Here is a 15,461-nt window from a genome sequence, read left to right on the forward strand (position 1 = left end):
TTTTTGAAACTGCTCTTAAACTATGATGAATCTTGGAAAGTGTTCAACATGGCAAATTTGCGCCTAATCCATAGCTTCTCAACGGTATGTTACACGTGTTGTTCCGATAAACGGTTAAAAAACTAGAGCGAAAAAGATATTAAAAAAACACCGCATGCAGTTTTTTTCGACACGAAGTTCATTAGTCTCTGTATTGTAGTACCTTTGCTACTGAAAGTGCAGTGCCCTCACGTTGAGCGTGCAGTGCGGAAGTGTTATCAGAATAGTTATTCTGCTAATATTAGCAGAATAGACCGGCTCCACTAAAAAAATGTTTAGGTGATGTAAAAAATTGTTCCTGCAATTTTTAAAAAATGTTGGTACCATTCGGATATTTTGTCTTATAATTACAAAAAATGTTGACATGTTTAAAAATATGTTCATGATAGTTTTCTAAAAATGTTATTCAAAATATAAAAACAACCCGCCTACTTCGTAAAAATCTTCATGTCATTTGGAAAAATGTTCATTGCATAAAAATGTTGACGCTTTAAAAAAATATGTTTGTGACATTTTTTAAAATATATACAATGTAAAATGTTGTTTGCGCGTTTTATACAGAAAAATGTTTGTAACATATATAAAATGTGTGTGACATTTATAAAAATCAATAACACATAATAAATGTTTGCACGTTTTACTAAAAATGTTCATTGTGTGTTTAAGAAATGTTTTTTTGCGGGTTTCACCGTGTATTTAAAAGATGGTCAATGCCCATTTGCAAATGTTCAACATGTATTGGTAAAAATGTTTAATGTGTATCTAAACAATGTTTAACAAGTGTATAAAAATGTTTAATGTCCATTTGACAAATGTTTCAATATGTATTCGGATAAACGTTTAACTTGTACTCCCTCCGTTCCCAAATATAAGTCCTTTTAGAGATTTTAACAAGTGACTGCATACAGAGCAAAATGAGTGAATCTACACTCTAAAATATGTCTACATACATCCGTATGTTGTAGTCCATTCGAATGTCTAAAAAGACATATATGTAGGAACGAATGGAGTATTTTTCAAATATTCAATGTATATCTAGAAAAATGTCCAGAGTGTATACAAAAATTGTTCAGCGCGCATTCGAAAAAGTTGACTTGCATTTAAAACTAGAAAGAAAAAGGAGAAATGAAAAAGAAAAAGAAAGAAGTAGAAAAGACAGAGAAGCCTTGGTCATTACCTTGCTCATTCTTTAACTTCTTCATGCGGTTTCTTTGATGTCGGGCAAAGGCAAATTATGAAAATAAGTCATTTTAATTGCAAAAATTCAACCAATTAACTATGTTGTTTTGTGTGTGGTGGATCTCATCCATCTCTAAGAGCCCTTCTATCTCTCTTGATGATTTTGGCATGCAATATTGCTACTTGTGAGCTGCGTTGGGATTTTCTCGAATAGGAAAGGATGATGCAGTACAATAGAGATAAGTATTTCCCTCAGTTATTGATGAGGACATCAATACTATAGTTACACCCACAGCCCCTGTTGCTATACATACTGGACCAATTACTAAATCTTGCGCACGCCAATTGAATTATCAGGTACTTTCGTTTCTTGGTGACAATCCTAATGTTCATGAGAATATGATGCTGCCTAAATTGGTCATTTGTGTTGATTACTAATGAAGGGCCTAGCATGGACAAGCGGGATGAACACTGGAGCAGGATCAAGCATGGAGATGAAGGCGTGCGCGAAGGGATCCAGAATGGCGTTTCTAGTGCATATTTGAGCACTTTGAAGCATTCGTGATGACATACAAGGACATGGCCCAGCTTATTTTAGGTGCTGCGCCACTTATTTTTGGGCCAAGCCCATGTAATTTCGAAATACAACTTCCTAGGCTTTTTTTAGAGTCCGTACGTGTGGGGAAACAAAGTTAGGGTTGGTTTCGGGCCCCTCCTACAAGGGGTCACGAAATTCCCCCTTACTCCTCCATATATACAGCCCTTAGGGCGTCGTTTAGACTTTGGGTTTTGTTTAGATTAAAGTTCGTCATAACCGCAACTTCGCGTACTTCGTTTGTGTTCAACGACCAGACAAAGACGTCACAGAACCCCACTTTCATCAATAAAGCTTTCATTTTATATTCGCAATATCCAGATTGCAATCTCAGTTTCTTGCTTGTTCTTCGTTTGCCTACAGGAAATAGACTCTTATGGTCAGGTTGATCGTGCTCCGGCGTGGTCAATAACTTCTCAGAGTTGGTTTAGCGATTTCTAAGGCGCAACGTCTTCGCACGTTCATAGTCGGATCGTGAAAGTCTACTCCACCAAAAATGATAACCACCATCTCATCAAAAGACGGGACACCTTTGCCTCTATCGGTTATAAAACCAAGGTTATCAATCCAGTAGGAGAACCAGGCAACACTATGTAAACAACACCTACACAGAAACAACAAATACTTGCAACCCAGCGCGTAGAGGGGTTGTCAATCCCTCAACGATTATGAGCAAGATTAAATTGCATATTTTTTGATAAATAGACCAGACAAAATACAAAATAAAATAAGTAAAGTAAAATTCCAGCAAGGCATTTTTAATATATGATAAAATATAGACCCAGGGCCATAGTTTTCACTAGAGGCAGCATACGGTGGGTAAACAAATTACTGTTGAGCAATTGATAGAAAAACAAATAATTATGACGATTTCTAAGGCAACGATCATACATAGGCATCACGTCCGAGACAAGTAGACCAAAACGATTCTGCATCTACTACTATTACTCCACACGTCAACCGCTATCCATCATGCATCTAGTGTATTAAGTTCATGAAGAAACGGAGTAACGCCTTAAGCAAGATGACATGATGTAGACAAGATAAACTCACATATGAATAAACCCCATATTTTTATCCTTAATAGCAATGATACATACATGTCACATCCCTTTCTGTCACTGGAATTGAGCACCGTAAGATCGAACCCATTACAAAGCACCTCTTCCCATGGCAAGATAAATCAATCTAGTTTCCTAAACAAAACCAGTAAATCAGAGAAGAAATACGAAGCTATAGTAATCATGCATAAAAGAGTTCAGAGAAAACTCGAATAATATTCATCGATAGATCTGGTCATAAACTCACAATTCATCGGACCCCAACAAACACACCGCAAAAAGTCATTACATCGAATAGATCTTCAAGAACACCGAGGAGAACATTGTATTGAAGATCAAAAAGAGATAAGAAGTCATCTAGCTACTAACTATGGACCCATAGGTCCGTGGTAAACTACCCACACATCATCAAAGGCGCAACAAGGATGAAGTAGAACCCGTCCGTGATCGATTCCCCCTCCGGCAGCGTGCCGAAAAAGGCCTCCGGATGGGATCTCGTGGTTCTGAAACTTGCAGCAGCGGAAAAAGTATTTCGTGGACTCCTTTGTTGGTTTCATGATTTTAGAGAACTTATAAAGACAGACTTAGGTCAAACGAAGCCACATGGGCCCCACAAGCCACCAGGGCGTGCCCTGGTGGGTTGTGTCCACCTCGGTGGCCTCCCGCACCACCTCTTCGCTCAATAAATACCCCAATATTCCAAAAACCCTAGGGGAGTCAACGAAAAACAATTCCAGCTGCCGCAAGTTCCAGAACCACGAGATCCAATCTAGACACCATCATGGAGGGATTCATCATCCTCATTGGTGCCTCTCCGATGATGCGTGAGTAGTTCATCAAAGACCTACGGGTCCGTAGTCAGTAGCTAGATGGCTTCTTCTCTCTTTTTGATTCTCAATACAATGGTCTCTTGGAGATCTATTTGATGTAACTCTTTTTGCGGTGTGTTTGTTGGGATCCGATGAACTTTGAGTTTATGATCAGATCTATATATCCATGAAAGTTATTTGAGTTCTTTGTTATCTTACATGCATGATTACTTAGCCTCGTATTTCTTCTTCAAATCTTTGGTTTAGTTAGGCTGACTAGATCGATTTTTCTTGCCATGGGAAGAGGTGCTTTGTGATGGGTTCGATTGTGCGGTGTTCTTTCCCAGTGACAGAAGGGGTAGCAAGACACACATGTATCATTGCTATTAAGGATAACAAGATGGGGGCTATTCCTACATGAATAGATCTCGTCTACATCATGTCATCGTTCTTATTGCATTACTCTGTTTTTCCATGAACTTAATACACTAGATGCATGCTGGATAGCGGTCGATGTGTGGAGTAATAGTAGTAGATGCAGGCAGGAGTCGGTTTACTAATCTTGGGCATGATGGCTATATAATGATCATTGCCTGGATATAGTCATAATTATTCGATGTTCTATCAATTACCCAAGATTATTTTGTTTACCCACCGTGTGCTATTTCTTGAGAGAAACCACTAGTGAAATCTACGGCCCCCGGGTCTATTTTCCCATCATATATTTGTAGATCTATATTGCTATTTGCCTTTTCTTTTATTTGCATCTTTTATTTCCAGATCTATATTATCAAAAACCCAAAAATACCTCGCTAAGTTATATTTGTCGTTATTTGCATCTATTAATCTACCACAATTTTTATCCCGTCAACTTGACAATTTATGGCACCGTTACCCGAAAGGGATTGACAACCCCTTTTACATGTCGGGTTGCAAGTATTTGTTCTTTGTGTGCAGATACCGTTTACATAGTGTAACTTTCTTCTCCTACTGGTTTGATAACCTTGGTTTCATAACTGAGGGAAATACCTACCGTAGCTGTGCTGCATCATCCCTTCCTCTTTGGGGAAATACCGATGTAGTTCAAGCGACATCATAGTTCTCCTATCACCATCACCTACTCTAGTTAGCATCCCCCTATTTTCATCTTATGGTTTAGTTCATAACGAGTCACACATTCATTCACCACAGATATTTTGTTTTGCATCCTTTTCCCTTCATTCTAACATCCCTGATCTTCAAAGCACATATATCCTCACTCATTCGCAAGGATACCTGATAAATCCGGTGACAGGCCCTCACAATCGTCATCAGAGTTGTCTCTTGCCAACACCCAAAGCGTCCGCCAGCTGGAGAGACCTACTCCGTATGGGAGAGGGCCATGAGACTGGCAGAGTGGCCTGGGAAACACGACGAGGGAGCGCCACCGCCATCATCTTCTTCTGCCTCCTCTGCGGCGCCTCCTCCTCCTCGTCGGAGATCACTATCGGAAGCGCACTTGTCCCCAGTGTCGGCATCCCCAACACCACTTCCACCTCGCCTCCATACGACGGGACGAACCTTGAAGGCCGCCCACTTGTTGCGGTTGATTGGATTCGGCGACTCCTCTTCCATTATCGCCCACAGCAGCACCACCATGGCACGCTGCAGCCAAAAGTCAGGGAAGCACTTTGTCAGCTCCTCTCCATCCATAGCAACCCTTCTAGTGAACACCTCGTCATTGAGGTCCTTGGTCAGCGGAAACCACCTACTGATCTCTCACAGACGACCAAGCTTCTCCGCATACCCCTGCAATCAGCAACATATCCTCCTCCCTCCTTGCCATGATTTGTTGCATGTTCTCTTCATATATCATGTCCCATTGGATCAAATAGTTGTCCATTATGCATGTTTATCGGTATTTACACTTTTCCTTTGAGCATTGCACATTTAGTATTTTATTTGATTTTTATTAGTTTTCTTTGTTTTCTTGTGTCAGTGTTTTGGAGCAACCTAGGACCAACCGACAGATAAATTATCTGGATCTACAGAGATTGATCGAATATGCCTTATTGTGCTCATTTGTAGTGTTTTTTCATTTGTTGTTGTTTTTGTTTCGCTTTTGTCGGTCTAGTGGAAACCAGGGTACCACGGCCCGTCTGCCTCCGGCCCAGGAGGCGACACTTGGGCCGGCCCACGAGGGATGGCCCTACCTCGGTCGCTCTAGAGGAAGCCGCCTCGCGAGGCCCCTTGCTGCTAAGCTAAACCCCACCAAGGCTGTCAAGTACAAGGTTGCCTCGCGAGGCCCCCCCTCGTGAGGGCGCCTCATGAAGCGGGTCGTACGACACCAGTTGTAGGGCTCCGAGTCCATCACGTGGATGACGTCCTACTGTCAGGATAAGGACGGCAGGGCATGACCAATACCAGTTTCCATTCTGGTGATAAGGGAGCAGGAGCATCTGCCTTCCCCAAAGCAAGTCCCAAAGCCATCCTCTTTGGTGTAAGGAGATCAGGACGGATCGGCGTAACAGAGCAGAGGTCATCGTCGAGCCCACCAGCGTGTCAGGATGGCAACTTTAGCAGGCGAACACCACCTTTAGTCAGGACAAGCCTAGGCGCCTGTCCCCCTTTGAATTTCCGCCCTGTGGCCACCCTTTCCCACTCATATTTTCGGGGAAGAGGACCAAGACACTACAAAATGGGCAGGGTCACCCCCATGTAAGGGGATCAAGCCATTCTCTCCCCCACGCCTCGTGTACCTCGAGCTCCAAGCGCTCCTTTACACAGCAATCCCACAAGCAGGAGTATGGTATTACACCACACGGTGGCCCGAACCTGGGTAGCTCACGTGTACCCGTCGTGCCCGGTGTGAGTGAGCGTGCTCGTCGTGATCTTGCCATAGTCCTTGTCGTGTCATACGTTGCCAAGCAAAGCTCCCCTGGAGTTCGAACCCAAGTTCCTGGAGAATTTCTTCAGCACAGATCCTAGACTCCGACATTTGGCGCACCAGGTAGGGGGACTTCTCGTCTTCGTGCCTTCGACCTTGGAATTGACAAGGATAACGACGCCGCCGCTCGCCGGGAACGCGCCGCGCGTTGGGCTGCCGCCAAGGCCCATGCGGCGCCCGGCGCCCGTGGTGCCCCTGGACGGCGCCCTCGCGCCGCCACCGAGCCCGTGAGAGAGTGGGTGGCTGATATGTCTCGGTCGTATCTATAATTTTTTATTGTTTCATGACAATATTATACAAGTTTCACATATTTTTGGCAACTTTTTATATGATTTAATGGACTAACCTATTGATCCAGTGCCCAGTGTCAGTTCCTGTTTGTTGCATGTTTTTTGTTTCGCGAAAAATCCATATCAAACGAAGTCCAAACGCGATAAAAAAATTACGGACAATTATTTTGGAATATTATGATTTTTGGGAGGTGGAATCAACGCAAACGGGGGCCCACAGTGACCGCAACACACCAGGACGCGTCGGGCACCCCCTGGCGCGCCCAGGTCTCTTGTGCCCTCCCCGAAGGTCGGTTGGGGCCCTTCTTCTGGCGCAAGAAAGATAATTTATGAAAAAAATCGTGTAAAAATTTCAGCGCAATTGGAGTTACGGATCTCCAGGAATTTAAGAAACCGTGAAGGGCCAGATCTGGGGAACGCAAAACAGAAGAGAACAGAGAGGGAGATCCAATCTCGGAGGGGCTCCTGCCCCTCCGCTGCCATGGAGGCCATGGACCAGACGGGGAACTCTCCTCCCATCTAGGGGGGAGGCCAAGGAAGAAGAAGAAGAATAAGGAGGGGGGCTCTCTCCCCCCCTCTCCCGCTGGCGCCGGAGTGCCGCCGGGGCAAGGATCGTGACGACGATCTACATCAACATTCTTGCTACCATCAACACCAACTCTCTCACCTTCTGTGCAGCGGTGTAACACCCCTTCTCTCCACTGTAATCTCTACTTAAACATGGTTCTCAACTCCATATATTATTTCCCAATGATATTTTGCTATCCTATGATGTTTGAGTTGATCCGTTTTGTCCTATGGGTTAATCGTGATCTTGGTTGGTATGATTGTATATTTTATTTATGGTGCTGTCCTACGGTGCCCTCCGTCTCGCGCAGACGTGAGGGATCCCCACTGTAGGGTGTTGCAATACGTTCATGGTTCGCTTATGGTGGGTTGCGAGAGTGACAGAAGCTTAAACCCGAGTAAGTGGGTTATCACGTATGGGAGTAAAGAGGACTTGATACTTAATGCTATGGTTGGGTTTCACGACCTTAATGATCTTTAGTAGTTGCGGATGCTTGCTAGAGTTCTAATCATAAGTGCATATGATCCAAGTAGAGAAAGTATGTTAGCTCATGCCTCTCCCACATATAAAATTGCAAGAATGATTACCGGTACTTGTTATCGATTGCCTAGGGACAAATGAATTTCTTATTGACAAAAGCTATCCACTTTTATTATCTTGCAATTTATTCATAGTTTTATTCTCGCAAAGTACTCATAGTTTTATTCTTGCAAAATAGTTTCATACTTGTTTTACGTAAAGCAAACATCAAGTGTGCGTAGAGTTGTATCGGTGGTCGATAGAACTTGAGGGAATAATTGTTCTACCTTTAGCTCCTCGTTGGGTTTGACACTCTTATTTATCAAAGAAGGCTACAAACGATCCCCTACACTTGTGGGTAATCAAGACCTTTTTCTGGCGTCGTTGCCGGGGAGCAATAGCGTGGGGTGAATATTCTCGTGTGTGCTTGTTTGCTTTATCACTAATTAGTTTTTTATTTTGTGCTCTTGTTTTCTATCTTTAGCTATGGGTAGGAAACGCAAAATACCAAAAAAAAGTTGTACCTGCTAGACCAATGGTTGAAGAACCACCCAAAATCTATCATACTACCGAAGCTTTCTACTTGGATCGTCTTCGATCCATTTGTGCTCGTGCTAAAAAGCCAACTAGCTTAGTTGAGGGAAAATCATTAAATGATCATGCTTATTATGTGTGACACCGCTTATCTCAAAAAGGGAAACTTTTATGGCATCATATTAATACTTTGTATTGCTATGCTTTGAATTTATGTGAAATACATGATTTTACTTGTTGTTCTGAAGACCCTAAAAAACACCTTCCCTTCCAATGTGAGTTTAAGGATAATGGTATCGTATCTTCTTATTCCAAAGGTGTTTATAACTCATACATTATTTAATTTCCCTTCATGCTTACCGAAGGATGAATGCTATGATAATTGCTATGATCCCGTTGATTCTTTTGAAATATCCCTTTTTGATGAACTTGATCCTTGCTATGTTTGTGGCCAAGATACGAATTTGAATTATGCTTATGGAGATGAACTTGCTATTGTTCCGTATGTTAAGACTGAAATTGTTGCTATTGCACCCACACATGATAGTCCTATAATATTTTTGAATTCTCCAAACTACACTATATCAGAGAAGTTTGCACTTATTAAGGATTACATTGATGGGCTGCCTTTTACCGTTACACATGATGATTTTTATGAATATAATATGCATGTGCTTGCTGCTCGTACTTGCAATTATTATGAGAGAGGAACTACATCTCCGCCTCTCTATGTTTTCAACACGATAAAATTGCAAGAAACTGCTTATGCTATGTATTGGCCTTTACTTGATGTGCATGAATTGTTCTTGTATGACATGCCGATGCATAGGAAGAGAGTTAGACTTTGTCATTGCATGATACAAGTTGCTTTGTGCTCACTACTAAATGCTAAATCATTGCTAATTAAAATAGGCTTTGATATACCTTGGGATCCGGGTGGATCCATTACTTGAGCACTTTATGCCTAGCTTAATGGCTTTAAAGAAAGCGCTGCCAGGGTGACAACCCGAAAGTTTTAGAGAGTCATTTTATTCTGTTGAGTGCTTTTATAAAGTTTAAAAACAAAAAATATAGAGGGGAATTTAAAACATCACAAAAAGGAAAGTGAAAGTGAGAGAGACGAGCATTGTTGAAGTGGGGGAGCTCCTTGAACTTTGTTCATGCCCATGGAAACTTTGTGAATCTCAATTACAGAAACTCTTCAACAAAAATAGTTATCCCCTTGTACAAATCCTTTGTATTGTAAAATTATTGTGCCAAGGTTTGCCTTTAGGATGATTAGATTGCTTGTTGGTATGTGCGGTGCAGAAACATAAACTTTGGCTGTAGCGCGTGAATATTCATTTTTTTACTCGAATGTCAAAAGGTTCTGAAACTTTTTGCACACTATTGCAGTAAAAAAAAAATTCGTCCTAATTTTTCAGAATTTTTGTAGTACCAGAAGTATGGTAGATGTTCAGATTTCTACACACTGTCCTGTTTAAGACAGATTCTGTTTTTTATGCATTGTTTTGCTTGTTTTGATGAAATATCGATTCTATCGGTGGTATAAGCCATGGAAGTTATATTATAGTAGCTACAATGCAAAAACAAAATATGAATTGGTTTGAAACAGTACTTAGAGTAGTGATTTGCTTTATTATACTAACGGATCTTACCAAGCTTTCTGTTGAGTTTTGTGTGGATGAAGTGATCAAAGATCGAGGAGGTCTCGATATGAGGAGAAGGAGGAGAGGCAAGAGCTCAATCTTGGGGATTCCCAAGGCACCCCAAGTAAATATTCAAGGATACTCAAGCGTCTAAGCTTGGGGATGCCCCGGAAGGCATCTCATCTTTCTTCAACAAGTATCGGTATGTTTTCGTTTTTGTTTCGTTCATGTGATATGTGCAAATCTTGGAGCGTCTTTTGTGCTTAGTTTTCATTTTTATTTTATACACCATGCTTGTATGAGATAGTCCATGGTTGATTTATAGAATGCTCATTGCACTTCACTTATATCTTTTGAGTAGGACTTTACAGAATGCTTCATGTGCTTCACTTATGTCATTTGATGTTTGGATTGCCTGTTTCTCTTCACATAGAAAACCGTTGCTTATAGAATGCTCTTTTGCTTCACTTATATTTGTTAGATCATGGTGTTTTGTAGAAAGAATTAAACTCTCATGCTTCACTTATATCCATTTATAGAGTCAACATGAATTGGTCAATTGCATGGTTAGTCATGAAATCCTACATAAAACTTATGGATCACTGAATATGATATGTTTGATTCCTTGCAATAGTTTTGCGATATAGAGATGATAATATGTGGAAGGTACTAGTAAACGGTTGTGGTTAGTAGGAATATTGGTGTTAAGGTTCGTGATTCCCGAAGCATGCACGTATAGTCTCTCATTATGCTATGAAGTTGGAGCATGATTTATTATTGATTGTCTTCCTTATGTGTGGCGGTCGAGGATGAGCGATGGTCTTTTCCTACCAATCTATCCCCCTAGGGGCATGCGTAGTAGTACTTTGCTTTGAGGTCTAATAAACTTTTGCAATAAGTATATGAGTTCTTTATGACTAATGTGAGTCCATGGATTATATGCACTCTTACCTTTCCGCAATTTGCTAGCCTCTACGGTACCGTGCATTGCCCTTTTTGACCTCGAGACATGGTGCAAACTTCGCCGGTGCATCCAAACCCCGTGATATGATACGCTCTATCACACATAAGCCTTATTATATCTTCCTCAAAACAGCCACCATACCTACCTATTATGGCCTTTCCATAGCCATTCCGAGATATATTGCCATGCAACTTCCACTGCTTCCGTTTTGATGACTTGAGCATTCATTGTCATATTGCTTTGCATGATCATATAGCTGACATAGTAGTTGTGGCTCAGCCACCGTGCATCATTTTTTGTACATGTTACGCTAGATCATTGCACATCCTGGTACACTACCAGACGCATTCATATAGAGTCATATTTTGTTCTAGGTATCGAGTTGTAATTTTTATTTATTTTGAGTTATAAGTAAATAGAAGTGTGATGATCATCATTATTCATTATTAGAGCATGTCTCAGTGAGGAAAGGATGATGGACACTATGATTCCCCCACAAGTCGGGATGAGACTCCGGACAATGAGAGGAAAAAAAGAAAAAAAAAGAAAAAAAAAGGAAAAAAGGAAAAAAAGGAGAAAAAAAGAAAGAAAAAGAGAGAGAAGGGGCATTGTTACTATCTTTTACCACACTTGTGCTTCAAAGTAGCAACATGTTTCTCATATAGAGAGTCTCCTATGTAGTCAACTTGGCTTGTATATTCCGATGATGGACTTCCTCAAATGCCCGAGGTCTTCATGAGCAAGCAAGTTGGATGCACACCCACTTAGTTTTCATATTGAGCTTTCATACACTTATAGCTCTTAGTGCATCCGTTGCATGGTAATTCCTACTCCTCGCATTGATATCAATTGATGGGCATCTCCATAGCCCATTGGTTAGTCGCGCCGATGTGAGACTTTCTTATTTTTTGTCTTCTCTATATTTACCCCTATCATCATACTCTATTCCACCCGTAGTGCTACATCCATGGCTCGCGCTCATGTATTGCATGAGGGTTGAAAAATCTGAAGCGCGTTAAAAATTATGAACCAATTGCTCGGCTTGTCATCAGGGTTGTGCATGATAAATACTTTGTGTTAAGAAGACAGAGCATGACAAGACTATATGATTTTGTAGGGTTAACTTTCTTTAGCATTGGTATTTTGAAAGACACGATTGTTTGTTGGGATGCCTGAGTATTGATGTCTTTATGTCGAATTATAGACTATTGCTTTGAATCACTTATGTCTTAATATTCATGCCATGATTAGATATACGATCAAGTTTATGCTAGGTAGCATTCCACATCAAAAATTATCTTTTTTATCATTTACCTACTCGAGGACGAGCATGAATTAAGCTTGGGGATGCTGATATGTATCCGTCGTATCTATAATTTTTGATTGTTTCATGCCAATATTATTCAACTTTCACATATTTTTGGCAACTTTTTATATGATTTATTGGACTTACCTATTGATCCACTGCCCAGTGCCAGTTCCTGTTTGTTGCATGTTTTTTGTTTCGCAGAAAATCCATATTAAACGAAGTCCAAATGCGATAAAAATTTACGGAGAATTATTTTGGAATATTTATGATTTTTGGGAGGTGGAATCAACGCAAACGGAGGCCCACGGTGACCACAACCCACCAGGGCGTGCCGGGCACCCCCTGGCGCGCCCAGGCATCTTGTGCCCTCCTCGAAGGTCGGTCGGGGCCCTTCTTCTGGCGCAAGAAAGATAATTTATGGAAAAAAATCATGTAAAAATTTAAGCGCAATCGGAGTTACGGATCTTCGAGAATTTAAGAAACCGTGAAGGGCCAGATCCGGGGAATGCGAAACAGAAGAGAACTGAGAGGGAGATCAAATCTCGGAGGGGCTCCTGCTCCTCCGCCGCCATGGAGGCCATGGACCAGAGGGGGAACACTCCTCCCATCTAGGAGGGGGGCAAGGAAGAAGAAGAAGGAGGGGGCTCTCTCCCCTCTCTCTCGGTGGCGCCGGAGTGCCGACGGAGCAAGGATCGTGACGGCAATCTACATCAACAATCTTGCTACCGTCAACACCAACTCTCTCCCCCTCTATGCAGCGGTGTAACACCCCTTCTCTCCGCTATAATCTATACTTAAACATGGTGCTCAACTCCATATATTATTTCCCAATGATATTTGGCCATCCTATGTTTGAGTAGATCAATTTTGTCCTATGGGTTAATCGTGATCTTGGTTGGTATGATTGTATATTTTATTTATGGTGTTGTCCTACGGTGTCCTCTATCTCGCGCAAACGTGAGGGATCCCCGCTGTAGGGAGTTGCAATACGTTCATGGTTCGCTTATGGTGGGTTGCGAGAGTGACAGAAGCTTAAACCCGAGTAAGTGGGTTATGGCGTATGGGAGTAAACAGGACTTGATACTTAATGCTATGGTTGGGTTTCACGACCTTAATGATCTTTAGTAGTTGTGGATGCTTGCTAGAGTTCCAATCATAAGTGCATATGATCCAAGTAGAGAAAGTATGTTAGCTCATGCCTCTCCCTCATATAAAATTGCAAGAATGATTACCAGTACTTGTTATCGATTGCCTAGTGACAAATGACTTTCTTATTGACAAAAGCTATCCACTTTTATTATCTTGCAATTTGTTCATAGTTTTATTCTCGCAAAGTACTCGTAGTTTTATTCTTGCAAAATAGTTTCATACTTGTTTTAGGTAAAGCAAATGTCAAGTGTGTGTAGAGTTGTATCGGTGGTCGATAGAACTTGAGGGAATATTTGTTTTACCTTTAGGTCCTCGTTGGGTTCGACACTCTTATTTATTGAAGAAGGCTACAAATGATCCCCTACACTTGTGGGTTATCAGTGGCCTCCTCGGTCCACCCGACGATGAACCAGCAGGCGCGTGGCCGCTCCGCTACCGCCTCCTCGCTCGCACGTCGCGACCCTCCCGCTCCACACCACGTTGCTCATGGCGCAGGAGCTGCTGTGCTGTCGCCCCACCGAGGACGGCTACGACGCCTGGCTTAGACGCATCACTGAGCTTGTTGACGCCGCGCGCAATGGCCAGGCGCCCTCCTGCTCCCTGCCAGCTCCGTCGTCACGCGCCAAGCGGGTAGGGCACCACGTGCCCCCCTCCTCCGGGCCGCGACGCCACGCAACACACGTTCCGAAGCCGTCCCACGGCTTGTCTGCACTGGGCGGCGTCGACGACAGCTGCCAGATCGTCTACTGCGCGCCCCCAGACGTGTGCGTGATCCTCGAGAAGCAACACAACCACCAGGACCGCGTCCTCCATGACGTTGCCGCGGCCGGGACCAAAACCGCGCGGCCCTGGTCGGCGGCACCATCACCGTCGATGGCTACCTGGCCCTCACCCCAGAGCTGCGTCGCGTGGTATGGCCCGACAAGTTCAAGCCTAAGCTTCCACCATGCTACGACGCCAGCGCCAACCCCACGAAGTTCCTCCTGCCCTACACCATCAACATCCAGGCCGCGAAGGGAGACGACCGGGTCATGGCGAACTGGTTTACCATGGCCCTCAAGGACACCACGCGCTCGTGGCTCATGGACCTTCCAGAGGCATCCATCTCCTCGTGGGGCGAGCTGTGCTCGCAGTTCGTCGCCAACTTCACGGGTACGAGCAACCGTCCTCTCACGCTCAACAACCTGCGAGTCGTGCGCCGGCGCCCTGGCGAGACCCTTCGCAAGTTCATCCGGTGCTTCAGCCAGATGCGCAACAGGATCCCGAAGGCCTCCGACGCTGCGATCGTCTCCGCCTTCACCAACGGCGTCACAGACGTGAAGATGCGCGGGAAGCTCTCCATCAACGAGCCGCAGCATGCTGGCTCACGCGTCCCCCCGGTTCTTGAAGCAGTAGATTGGGGCGCGGTGAGTGGCGGGAACGACGTCTCCGCGCCAAAGAGGGCGTCGGCCTTTCCACCACCTCTAGAGCAAGGCGCTCAGCGTTGAGCCTCATTGGGTCCTCCAGGACCAAGTGAGTCAACACCGGGCGCGCGCGCATCTGGAGGGGAGCGATGCGCTTGCGCACGAACTCCTTAATAACCATTTCCGCTGTAAGCCCGCCGACCTGCAGCATCCGCATCCTCGCCATGACCGGCTCCAGCGTCGCATCGGTTAGCTTGAAATGCCTCCACTCGGAGCTCTTCATCGCTGGCGCCTCTGGGATTTTCAGGAGGGGCTATACTGGCATGCATCCATGAAGATCCAGTGCTCCCGAAAGCCTTCCACCTCCTGGTGGATCCGCATATCGATGATGTGCGCGCCCATGCCCTCGGCCATGTGGAACGGCACGCAGGCCGAGCATTGGTCCGCCGCTGTCAGCCAAAGGCTGA

This window comes from Aegilops tauschii, chromosome 6 (assembly GCF_002575655.3).
Source record: "Aegilops tauschii subsp. strangulata cultivar AL8/78 chromosome 6, Aet v6.0, whole genome shotgun sequence".
In the NCBI taxonomy this organism is placed as follows: domain Eukaryota; kingdom Viridiplantae; phylum Streptophyta; class Magnoliopsida; order Poales; family Poaceae; genus Aegilops; species Aegilops tauschii.